The sequence below is a fragment of the Coffea arabica genome, chromosome 10c, assembly GCF_036785885.1.
Source record: "Coffea arabica cultivar ET-39 chromosome 10c, Coffea Arabica ET-39 HiFi, whole genome shotgun sequence".
Taxonomy (NCBI): domain Eukaryota; kingdom Viridiplantae; phylum Streptophyta; class Magnoliopsida; order Gentianales; family Rubiaceae; genus Coffea; species Coffea arabica.
In genome coordinates, this window is record NC_092329.1 from 52,813,138 (window position 1) to 52,827,509 (window position 14,372).

Genomic DNA, 14,372 nt, shown 5'->3' on the forward strand with positions numbered 1-14,372 from the left:
CAAAATTTGTGTCCAATTATGTGAACCGCTGAAGAAACGAGTAAAATGCCCAAAATAATAATAATAATAATAATAATAATAATAATAACGAAACAAGTTACATATATTACATCCATTGATTTCGTTTGGATTAGCTGTTTTTAAAATATTTTACTGTAGCAATGTAAGTGAAAAACTTTACTGTAGATGAGGTTGTTTTTGGTGTTTTTAAGGTTTTTTTTTTGTGTTTTTGAGGTTGCTTTTTTGTGTTTTTAGTGTTTTTGAGGTTGTTGAAGTTTTGTGTATTACTATAGTATTGTATCCCAAAAACTTATTTTTCAAAAAATGACCAATCCAAACGGTAAGGCAAAGGCAAAATCTAGAAAACATAACAATAGATCTAGTAGGTTTAATAGAAATGGTAACGCTAGTAAAGTATACATTATTGTAATCCTTAAGAAAACTTCAAAAACTTTGAAATTATTGACTTTTAACTTTAATGAATCAAATTTAGTCCTCATAAAAATTATTAAAATTAAATTCAATGAATATTATAGTTCTAAATTCAATGAACCTGGACTTTTTTGGTACATAGATGAGAATTGGAATTGATCTTTGGTGACTGGATCCATTTTTTGGATCTACAACTTCCATTAATACTTGCATGTATGCGACGAAGGCCGCCAGCTTCACAACAAAAGGTTTCTCTTCAAAACATCACCAGTAAGTAAATATGTTCATCCCGAAGAATCCCAAGTGTCAGTCTAGTTTAGTTTTTGTATCCATGGCCATCCTACAGTTGCTTTCTACTTCTGCAATAAATGCTGCTTCCCAAATGCATGCAGATGCAGTATCAAGAAATGGAAGTGAAGGGAAAGCTCTCTGGAAAGCCAGTCTTGATAGTCATAGGCAATCCCAGTTGTCATCCTGGTCGGCTTCTTCCAATTCTTGCAGCAATTGGCTTGGAATTCGATGTAACAAAGCTGGAAGAATATCAGTCATTAACATTACTAGTTCTGGCATTAAAGGTACACTTGATCATCTCAATTTCTCGTCTCTACCCCATCTAACTATAATTGATCTTTACAATAATGCACTCTATGGAAGCATTCCATCCCAGATTGGTAATCTTTCTAGACTAACCTATCTTGGATTGCATTCAAATCATTTCACTAGTGCCATTCCAATTCAAATCAGTCAACTAACCAACCTTAGGTTCTTGTACCTTTCCAATAACTCATGCTATGGCCCCATCCCCAAAGAGCTTATGTTTCTCACATCTCTTGTTGAACTCGTTTTGGAACTGAATGAGTTTACAGGATCAATTCCTACCTCTATTGGAAATCTGACCAACCTATCCATTCTAGGCTTAGAAGCCAACAATCTTTCAGGAAGTATTCCTTCAGGAATTGGAAACTTGACAAAACTCAATCTCCTTTCTTTTGCGATTAACCAGCTATCAGGTCCCTTTCTAGAAGAGATTGGAAAACTCCAATCACTCGTCGAACTCTCTTTTGCTGGGAACATGCTCACCGGACCCATTCCACGGTCTGTTAGAAACTTAGGAAACTTAACTTTGCTCTATCTTTTCAATAATTACATATCTGGACATATCCCCGAAGAGATTGGAAAACTCATATTTCTAGAGACTCTTCCGCTGTATAATAACAATCTCACAAGGAAGATTCCTGATTCTATTGGTAAATTGGAAAAGTTAACTTCTTTATCCCTTTATGGAAACAATGTCACAAGGCATATTCCTTCGGCCATTGGAAATTTAACAAGATCAACTGAATTGATACTTTATGAAAACAACTTACATGGCGCTCTCCCACTTGAATTGAGAAATATAAAGTCACTAGTTGTTCTTCTTCTTTTCACGAGCCAACTAAGTGGTGTTCTTCCAAACGTATTCAGTAATCTTACCAATCTACAAATGCTACAAGTAAATGAAAATAATCTTACTGGTCATTTGCCGCAAAACATTTGCAATGGTGGCTCACTGAAGTAGTTCACAGTACAAGATAATAATTTTGTGGGCTCTATTCCAAGAAGCTTGAAAAACTGTTCAAGCCTAAAAGCTATAACTGTCCAAAGAAACCAACTGTCAAGAAATATCTCTAAAGATTTCGGGGTTTATCCACAAGTGGACCATATTAACTTGAGCAACAATAAATTTTATGGTGAGTGTCTTGGAATTGGAGTGCCTATCTGAATTTGACAATGTTGAAGATCTCCAACAACAATCTTTCTGGCAGAATACCAACAGGGCTTGGCGAAGTATCTCGCCTACAACAACGTCATCTTTTCTCTAATCGCTTATGTGGGAACATCCCAAGAAGTTTGGGGAAGTTGAGTTTGTTGCTTGAGCTTATGCTGACAACAATGATCTTTCAGGCAATATACCGTCAGAAATTGGTCAATTGTCTAAACTTTTAAATCTGAGTTTGTCCGCCAATAATCTAAGTGGCTTAATTCCAGAAAAATTAGGCGATTGCACACAGCTATTGGAACTGAATTTGAGCCACAATGCAGTCATTGAAAGCATTCCTTCTCAAATAGCAATTCTTCCCTCGCTTGCAACTCTTCATCTCAGCCAAAACATGTTAGAATCCAAATTGCCACCAGAGCTAGGCGAATGGAAAAGCATTGAGAAGATGAATCTTTCACATAATAGGATAACAAGAACCATCCCCTCTAGCTTTGATCATAGCTTCAGTTTGATTTCGATTGATATATCCTACAATCAATTGGAAGGTCCTCTTCCCAACATTACTGCATTTCAAAAAGCTCCATTTGATGCCCTGAGATACAATAAAGATTTATGTGGCTGTGTTTTCGGATTGAAGCCTTGCCCTCAATCAACTCAAAAGGAAACTAGTAGAAGGACAAGTGAAAGGATTATTTTTCTAATCATCCTTCTACTACTAGGAACCATGTTTCTTTTGATAGTGGTTGTGGGCATTTTAATCCTTTCACGGTCACATATGAGACATGTGGAGAATAAACCTCTGGAATTAACAGGAAATTTGTTCACTATTTGGAGCTTTGATGGGAAAATGGTCTATGAAAACATCATCAATGCAACAGAAAATTCCCAAGTATTGCATCGGAGTGGGAGGATGTGGAAGTGCTTTTAGAGCAGAGTTGCCAAATGGTCAAGTTGTTGCCGTCAAGAAACTCCATGCAACAGATGGGGTGCCTTGAGGAGGTTGAAAGATTTCATCAATGAGATCCGTGCACTAACAAATGTACGGCATCGAAACATCGTGAAGCTGTACGGATTCTGTACACATATAGAACCTACTTTGTTGGTATATGAATTCTTGGAAGGGGGAAGCTTGATGCACCTGTTGAGCAATGATGAAACAGCGCCCAAGTTTGACTAGAGCAAGAGGGCAAACATGGTGAAAGATATGGCAAATGCATTTTCCTATATGCATCAAGATTGTTCTCCTTCAATAGTTCATCGAGACATATCTAGGAAAAGCATTTTGTTAGATTCCGAGTATCAAGCTGGCATCTCTAACTTTGGCACTGCAAGACTCACCAGCCTGATTCATCTAATTGGACTACATTTGCAGGAACTTATGGATATGCTACTCCAGGTACACTGCTCTTTGCTGTAAGTAATCTAGCTTTTATCTTTAGATTATGTTTTTTTTATTTAAAAATTTGAAAGGATTCATCTACACAATAGTCTGAAGCGATTATTGATTTGGTGGATTGCAGAACTTGCTTATACCATGGAAGTAAATGAAAAATGTGATGTTTATAGTTTTGGTGTGTTGGCTTTAAAAGTGATCATGGGCAAGCATCCAGGTGATTTCATATCGTCAATATTTTTAGCACCATCATCTACTTCAACAGCATATAGTGTGTTACTCAAAGATATTGTGGATCCTCGACTTTCATCCCCAAGTAAGCAAGAATAAAAAATAGTGGTGTTGGTGGCAAAGCTGGCATTGTCATGTATAGAGCCCAATCCTCAGTTGAGGCTGACCATGAAACAAGTGTCTGTCCAACTATCCAAAGAAATTCCAGCTCAATTTAACATATTTCCAATGGTTACAATTGGACAACTTCTTGATGTGGAAACCACAAATTTTAGAGCTTCTGTGTGTATGTATCTTTCCTTTTCTTTATCCGAAATTTCTAACTTTCGGGGTTTGCAACTCATTACATTTTGGCTAAAATTTACTTGGATTCCCTGGTTTAAGGATGTATAAAATGTAAGTGCAAAAGCAGGGGTAAACTTTTAGTCAGAGAGTTACGTAGGATGAATTGCATATTCAAAACTTGACCCCAAGGTACTGCATTTGTATAACTGTTAATCTTCTAATTTTTGGATCTGATATTTTGAACAGCTTGAGTTTACAGGATCAATTATAACCTCTATTGGAAATCTGACTAACCTAACCATTCTAGGCTTAGGAACCAATAATCTTTCAAGAAGTATTCCTTCAGGAATTGGAAACTTGACAAAACTCAATCTCCTTTCTTTTGTGATTAACCAGCTATCAGGTCCTTTTCCAGGAGAGATTGGAAAACTCCAATCACTCGTCGAACTCTCTTTTGCTGAGAACATGCTCACCCCTTCCTGTTTTACAAGTAAAATACAGGGATAATTTGAAAAACCTCCCCTGAGGTTTCTGACTATTTCACTAACCTCCCTCCAGATATTGAAAATTATATCAAACTTCCTAGAGATTTTTTATCCTATAACATCTAGTTCCAACCAAAAATTAAAAAACGATATTAGGAGAGAGAAGATAATATGATTTCACCTTTACTCTTCATCTATTAAATTATTTAATTAATCTAATACCAGCCCAAATATTAAAGAAAATACTAGAATTTGCTGTTGATCATCTGAGATTAATTCACATATGGCATCAAAAATAATATATCATTCTATATATTTCACTTGGTGTACGACCCAAATTACATAGAACCACTCTGTGGTTTCATCTATTACCACATGAGCCCCCTAACATTTTAAAATAACCACTTCATCCCTTATAATTCTATGCAAAGTGAAAATTTGACAGAAAATAGCTATGTAACATTGTTAGTTGAAATACCAATAGTAGCCTTACTTAAATGTTAAATTAATTGACGGTTTAACCACCTTGTATAAAAGTATAGGGAGATTACGTAGATAAATGTAAAAATCACGGTGGATAAAGTAGATATTTATACAAATCATAAGAGAGTTATATGGATATTAAGATTTTATTATTAAAAGCACGTTTGGTATAAACGCTGTAATTGATGGTGCATTCCATCCATTTTCTACTTTACATAAAACTATAGGAGTTATGTGACTATTTTAAAATCTTAGGGGTCTCATCTGGCATTTTATAAAATCACAGTGGGCAATAAGTAACTTACCCTATTAAATAATTTAGATTAATTATTTTTAACTCATAATTTCACTTAACATTATTGGGCCAACCTTCGGATTTGGAACATTAGATTTGGTATTAGAGTTAACCTTACTTATTTTTTGTGCAAGGTAAGACTAGGCTGATGACGTTATGGTTCCGATGCATAGTATGAGCCTAATCCAATGGTATGATGGTTCCAACTATACAAAAGATTGTAAAAACCAAGAGCTATACAAGATTAAATGTACGGGAGCCCAAAACACATATTAGTCATTTCTAAAATCCTCGCACGATTGAATGGACAATTTGAATTATGGCTGGACTTTGAAAGGATGCAAAAGCCCTCAGGGAGGTGAATGGCCTTTAAGCCCACACTAATGGGGAAGAGTGAAAAGGAGTTAAATATAAACATGAGTTCATGGGCTAGTAAAAAACTTAAATTAACTATTTTGAATATGTGCTTTCGCTCAAAATTTATTAGGCTAATCTTCAAATTAAATATTGCTTACAAAGAAACACATGAATAAATAAAACTTGTCCTCAAAACCCAATTTAACTCGTAGAAATATTAGCCAAGCAACCATTTGGGACCTAGATTTGATCTCAAGTCTACCACTAACTCTTTCTTCCAACTGAATGATTTCATACAATTGAGATACCTTGAAAATTTTGTCCGGAAAAGAGATGGTGGATTGGTCAAAGTATAAACATATAGTCAACAATTACCACTTAAGCATTAACTCTTAATTGAAAATCAACTACTCATTTATATATAACAATAAACAATGATATCTTAAACTTATAAAGCACTAATTCTTTTTTCAAAATAACCAACTAGTCAACAATACAATTGCCACTTATTTAAGTACTAACTGTTAATTACAACTTAATTATTCAATTATCAAGGAAAACAATGGTAGCTTAAACTTAAGCACTAGCTCTTAATTTCAACATAATCATTCCATTAACCACTAATTCGATGCTAGACTTAGCGTGTAGACTGGTTGGAACCTTCTACTTTCTTTTTAGTGCTCTTTTTTTTTTTTTGGTTGATATACAAGCCCCATTCCTTATTTTGCTAAATAATTTTATTTTTAACCCATAAAGTTTAGGAAAGTTGTTAGTGTTAAGGCTTTTTTTCCCCCTAACAAATTTGTTTTTTATGCTTTAGTTCCAAAGGCATTGTCAAAATTTTCTAAAAACCCTTTCCAACTATTTTCCTTCCTTTTAGTCCTCAAGAAAATAAAGGAAATTAAATTAAGTTAAAATATATTCCTAAGCTAAAATATCAATGTCAATATTACATAAACAGTCTCAACAATTACAAAAATGCATATTAAATTTTGAAGATATAACATAGCCATCAAATTTTGTCGTGAGGTTAATTTAAGGGAAAAAAAATGTAAACGTGCCCATGTCAAGTAATTGATTAACCAAGACTTTTGCAACATAGATGAGAATAAGAATTGATGTTTGATGACCAGCCACGACTTCAGTTATCATCGGAGCAGCTTCATGGCCTTCCATTTTTGGAGCTACAGATCTATAAATACTTGCATATGGCCGATGAAGGCCGCCAGCTTCTCAGCAACCAGTTTCTCTTGGAGGATTTTGTAGCAAAATATAGCTAGTAAATATGTTAATTCTGAACAATTCCATCGTTCAACTTTATTCAGTTTTTGTATCCATGGCCATCGTACAGTTACTCTTCATTTCTGGAATACATGCTGCATCTCATCAAATGCATGCAGTATTCGGTAATGGAAGTGAAGGGAGAGCCCTTTTAACATGGAAAGCCAGTCTTGACAATCATAGCCAATCTCAGTTGTCATCCTGGTCGTCTTCTGCCAGTCCTTGCAGCAGTTGGATTGGAATTCGATGCAACAAAGCTGGAAGAATATCGGCAATTAACATCACCAGTTCTGGCATCAAAGGTACACTTGATCATCTAAATTTCTCGTCTCTAGCCCATCTAACCAGCATTGATCTTATTGATAATGCACTCTATGGGACCATCCCATCCAACATTGGGAACCTTTCCAGGCTAACATTTCTTCGCTTGGAGTCAAATCATTTCTTTGGTGTTATCCCAGTGCAAATCAGCCAACTAACCCATCTTAGGTTCTTGTACCTTTACAATAACTCATTCCATGGCTCCATCCCTGAAGAACTTATGTCTCTCAGGTCTCTTGTTGAACTCGATCTGGTACAGAATGAGTTTACAGGATCAATCCCGACGGCTGTGGAAAATTTAACCAACCTAAACCTTCTAGCCCTACGCGTCAACAAACTTTCAGGACGTATTCCTGTGGGGATTGGAAACTTGACAAAACTCAATCAATTATCTCTTGAAACTAACCAGCTATCAGGTTCCATTCCAGAAGAAATTCTGAAACTCGGGTCTCTCAGTGTATTCACTGTAGCCAAAAACATGCTCACTGGTCCCATTTCGCAGTCTATTGGAAACTTAGGAAACTTGACTTTGCTCTATCTCTACAATAATTTTCTGTCTGGACCTATTCCTGAAGAGATTGGAAATCTCACATCTCTTGAGGATCTTGCACTTGATAATAACAAGCTCACCGGTAATATTCCCAATTCCATTGCTAATTTGAAAAAGTTAACTTCTTTATCCCTTCTTGGAAACAATCTTACAGGACATATTCCATCCTCCATTGGAAATTTAACCAATCTCATTGAATTGCTACTTTATGAAAACTACTTAGAGGGGACCATCCCTCCTGAATTGGGAAAGTTGAAGTTGCTAGTTGACATTTTTCTTTTCAGAAACCAACTAAGCGGTGTTCTTCCAGATGTTTTTACTAATCTCACCCGTTTAAAAATGCTAGAACTATCTCAAAACCGTCTTACTGGTCATTTACCACAAAGTCTTTGCAGTGGTGGCTCACTAACATGGTTAGTGATATATGAGAATGACTTTGTGGGTGCCATGCCTAGAAGCCTAAAAAACTGCTCTAGCTTACAAGCTATCGATGTCCAAAGAAACCAACTATCAGGAAACATAACTGAAGATTTTGGTGATTACCAACATGTGGACCATATTGATTTAAGCGATAATTTGTTTTATGGCACACTGTCTTGGAATTGGAGCGCCTTTCTGAATTTGACAAAGCTGAAGATTTCCAACAATAATCTTACTGGCAGAATACCAACAGGGCTTGGCGAAGTATCTCTCCTGCAACAACTTCACCTTTGTTCTAATCGCTTACATGGGAAAATTCCAAGAAGTCTGGGGAAATTGAATTTGTTGCTTGAGCTTAAGCTGGACAACAACCATCTATCAGGCAATATACCATCAGAAATTGGTCAGATGTCTAGACTTTTAAATCTAAGTTTGTCGGCCAATAACCTTAGTGGCTCTATTCCAGAAAAATTAGGCCATTGCACACAGCTATTGGAACTGAATTTGAGCCACAATGCACTCATTGAAGGCATACCTTCTCAAATAGGAATTCTTCCCTCGCTAGAAACTCTTGATCTCAGCCAAAACATGTTGGAATCCAAATTGCCACCAGAGCTAGGCGATTTGAAAAGCATTGAGAAGATTAATCTTTCACATAATAGGATAACAGGAACCATCCCCTCCAGCTTTGATCATTGCTTCAGTCTGATATCTATTGATATATCCTACAATCAATTGGAAGGTCCTCTTCCCAACATTACTGCATTTCAAAAAGCTCCATTTGATGCCCTGAGAAACAATAAAGGTTTATGTGGCAGAGTTGTCGGATTGAAGCCTTGCCCTCAATCAACTCAAAAGGAAACCAGTAGAAGGACAAGTAAAAGGATTATTTTCCTAATTGTGCTTCCACTATTAGGAACCATGTTTCTTTTGACAGTGGTTGTGGGCATTTTAATCATTTCACGGTCACATCCGAGACATGTGGAGAATAAACCTGTGGAATTAACAGGAAATTTGTTCACTATCTGGAGCTTTGATGGGAAAATGGTCTATGAAAACATCATTGATGCAACAGAAAATTTTGACCCCAAGTATTGCATCGGAGTGGGAGGATGTGGAAGTGTTTTTAGAGCAGAGTTGCCAAATGGTCAAGTTGTTGCTGTCAAGAAACTTCATGCAACAGATGGTGGTACCTTGAGGAGGTTGAAAGATTTCACCAATGAGATCCGTGCACTAACAAATGCACGGCATCGAAACATCGTGAGGCTGTACGGATTCTGTACACATATAGAACATACTTTCTTGGTATATGAATTCTTGGAAGGGGGAAGCTTGATGCACCTGTTGAGCAATGATGAAACAGCGTCCAAGTTTGACTGGAGCAAGAGGGCAAACATGGTAAAAGATATGGCAAATGCATTTTCCTATATGCATCAATATTGTTCTCCTTCAATAGTTCATAGAGATATATCTAGCAAAAACATTTTGTTAGATTCCGAGTATCAAGCTCGCATCTCTGACTTTGGCACAGCAAGGCTCATCAGGCCTGATTCATCTAATTGGACTACATTTGCTGGAACTTATGGATATGCTGCTCCAGGTACACTGCTCTTTGCTCTAAGTAATCTAGCTTTTATCTTTAGATTATTTTTTTTATTTAAAAAGTTGAAGGAATTCATCTGCATAATTGTCTGAAGTGATTATTGATTTGGTGGATTGCAGAACTTGCTTATACAATGGAAGTAAATGAAAAATGTGATGTTTATAGTTTTGGTGTATTGGCTTTAGAAGTGATCATGGGCAAGCATCCCGGTGATTTCATATCGTCAATATTGTCAGCACCATCCTCTACTTCAACAGCACATAGTGTGTTGCTCAAAGATATTGCAGATCCTCGTCTTTCTTCTCCAAGTAAGCAAGAATCAAACATAGTGGTGTTGGTGGCAAAGCTGGCATTGTCATGTATAGATCCCAATCCTCAGTTGAGGCCGACCATGAAACAAGTGTCCGACCAACTATCGAAAGAAATTCCAACTCAATTCAACATATTTCCAATGGTTACAATTGGACAACTTCTTGATCTGGAAACCACAAATTTTAGAGCTTCTGTGTGTATGTATCTTTCCTTTTCTTTATCCGAAATTTCTAACTTTTGTGGTTTGCAACTCATTACATTTTGGCTAAAATTTACTTTGATTACCTGGTTTAAGGATGCATAGAATGTAAATGCAAAAGCAGGGGTAAACTTTTAGTTAGAGAGTTACTTAGGATGAATTGCACATTCAAAACTTGACTCCAAGGCACTGCATTTCTATCACTGTTAATCTTCTAATTTTTGGATCTGATACTTTCAACAGCTTGAGCCAGGCTCCGGAGTTGGAGTACTAAAGAAAGCATCTGGACTACCTGGTCCGCGGTAGAAAGGTTTAGAGGGTTTTTTGCATCAAGAAAGGAACAACGTTGAAGATGTAATTTGGCTGAGCATATTTGTCGAAGAATAGATTTGGACGTTTGATCAGTAACAACAAATTCTCTTCTATTTTCCTTTGCTTAGGACAAATGTCACAAATGTCTAATCTCGGAAAGTATGTACATAAACTTCTAAGGAAAATCAATAAATTTTATTTAACTTAATCTGAGAAATATTTATGTACCAAGCAACTAAATGCAGCGCCATCAACAGCCAAAACCATATTAAGAATACAACTTGGAAATTTGAAATCTGAAGCTTGACGAAATTTACTATGTATCTAACAGCTGATTTTTTTCCCCCTCCTCTTCTAGTAACTAATCATATCAGGGACCCTCAAAGTATCTTCTTTGTATAAGGGCACTTAAATTTCAATTACTGGCTTTGGTTATTGCATTCTCTAAATTTTGTTGTTTTGGATTTATTATACTTTATTTTTTTATTCCTTTTTGGTGTTTTCTTATGCTTTGATGCTTCTTGCAAATCCTTGTGCATATGACATATAATTTGCCAAAGCTACAAAAGTGGTCCAAATAAAAATTTGTGTATCCTATCGATTTTGAGCAAGAAACTTGAGAACTCATCCCACAAAAACAAAAAATTTAACAAACAAAAAAACAGACATTAGGAAAAAAGGAGAAATGAAAAAGAACATCTCAGATGGTCCAATAAATATCTTATGCATTTGTTTTGTGAATTGTCAAATACTCGAACCTAGATGAGATCAATCTTATCAGGAACCGATCCTTAGTCAAATTACTCACTTACATTAATTGGAAACTCTAGCATATATATATACACACACATATCTATCTATCTATTACTATATAAAAAGCACGATAAGTCTTTAGTCTGAGTGTAAATAAAAACTGATCTTAATTTTTGTAATACCAATATTGCCCCTAACACTAACAAATGGATAGATTACATTGCATTTCCTTAATAATAATTAATAAGAATTATGCTAACAGTTACAAAGAAATATTCCTTGAATTGTGGTAATTCTGGTGAATTAAACTAAAACAAGAACAACCAATTCATTGCATTTCATGAATTATTAATATCAATTATGCCAACAATTACAAGTATGAAAAACATTCCTGTGAGTTATAGTAAATTAAATTGAAAAAAAAAGAACAAATTTTATTTATAAATTATAAAAAAAAATGGTGAATCTTAGTTGTTAATAGTGTAAGCAAAAATGATATTAGTTGTTATGATGCCAAAACTACACTCCTCTCTAATAAATGGATGAATTGCATTGCATTTTGTCATTAATAAATAATATTAAACATGCTAGAGTTTAGATTTCTTACTTTTTTAAACATGAAAGATTTTTAAATAATATCAAACATGAAAGATTTCTTTCTTTTTTATTTACCAAAAGAAAGAAGAACAAATTTTATTTACAAAACCTAAGTTTAGAGAGTACTTCAACCATGAATCAAAACATAATAAATTGGTACTATGAGTCTCATAAAAAATACCACGAGTCTTTTTATTTTTTGAATACAAGTAAATTAAGTCTCAAGAGCAACTTTTAAATGTGCGTATATTAGTATTGAGTAAAAAAACCTTTAATTAAAAATATAATAGGAATGGAGTATCGAGGTGCAAAGAGTTTTATGTTGAGAATTTATTTATTTAAATTGCAATACTTATTAAATTTAATGAACATTATCAATCATGTTCTTGTAACAACTAAAAGTATTAAACTACAATTAATGAATAATATTATATTCATCAATGCCAATCATAATAATAATTACAAGGGTGAAACATCTTTTTGAATTATTGTGACTTAAGCCAAAAAAAACTTTTTTTTATAAAATATCAATTTCAAGGAGTACTTCAAAGGTGAATAAAAATATATCCAAGTTCAGTTTGACTATTATATAATAAATAATCTTAATGTCTTACAATTTTTAATCATATAAACTCTATAATCATAAAGCATGGCATCAGTTAGAAATACAAATAAGTTTCTCCAAATCAAAACAATTCTCTTCAAAGTTAAGCTATTTAACTTTGAACAAAGGAATTTCAATAGATTTAGATACTATTATGATTACAATAGCACTATAGATTATTTTACAATCCACCGTTAGCAAAAAAACAATAATAATTAGAAAATTTCACTGAAACTAATAAACAATTCATAGAATGACTTAAAGAGGAGCAACAAATTATTCAAAAAGTTAAAAATTTAAACTCAAATGGCATAAAAAATAACATTTAGGTCATCTAAATTTAATCAAAAGATGAAAATATTGATACTGTTATAAAATAAAAGTGCTCTTGGAATAAAGAATAATTTATTGCTTGTGCATTTATATTGGTTAGGGCAAACTAAATTCAGAAAAAATATAAAATAATATAAATATTAAATATCACATTTTTTTTGTCTCAATTACATTTATTCCTTCAAAATAACTGATTTTCTAAACATTTTAAAGAAAAAAAATTAAAAGCATCATGTTCACGTGCAAAATATGTACTCCATTACTAGTGTATGTATATGTATATATATGTACACACACCATATATACACACACACACACGTTATATATAATTTTCTTTGGGGGCCTATTCTGAAAGTATAGCGATGGATAAAAACAAAATTCTAGTGGAATTCCATTTTTCATGTAATAATTGCAAATTACGTACTCCATTATTAGTGTATGTATATGTATATATATGTACACACACCATATATACACACACACATTATATATACTTTTCTTTGGGGACCTATTCTGAAAGTATCGGGATGGTTTAAAACAAAATTCTAGTGGATTCCATCTTTCATGTAATAATACCCTTACCAATCAAATTCCACAATCTTGTAGGAGACTTGAGCAGAGGTTGACTACCATTTTCTCAGTCATAATCAGCTTTCGAGTTCCACTATTGACGAAATTGGGCATCTCACTTTCCTTGTAGACCTGTATTTTAATTTGTCACGTAGCAATGATTTAATCTTTTAGGACCCATTCCTGAAGAAGTTGGAATGCTTGCACCAGTTGTGCACCTCAAACTGTCAAGTACCATCAACTTTTGACGATCAAATTCCTCATTGCATTTCGAACTTGATCAGCCGCTTGACCATTCATGTCTATATGGCATAACTTCCTCCACTGGATACTCAATGAATAGAGTTTTCATGAAAGCCAAATCAACGAAGCTCTCCCTCAGGATTCAAATCTCCGTAGCGTCATTGATTTTCCTGAGTTGGAATTTATCTAGAGATTAATTTCTATAATCAGTGTGGTCTGGTCTATCTTTCCCCTGCCTTATAGCAAGACCAATCTTTTGTCTCTATACATATATATTTAGTTTCTGAATGGCTGACCATATTGGGAGTTAAGGTGGGAAGGGACATCGGAATGCAAGTATTTTGCACGGCAAGAGAACATGTTGAAGTAATTAAGGTATCTTGGAAGAAGAAAACGAGAGGAGCGCAAAGAAAGAAAGAAAGAAAAAACAGTGGAAAAGTTGACACGCTCAAGTGTTTGCCTGTTCGGCCCTTCAACTTAATTGAAACGTCAGGGCTCAGAACTTGACTTTGATTGGCTTGATTCTTGATGTTGAGAGTTTAGTCTTGTGTAGA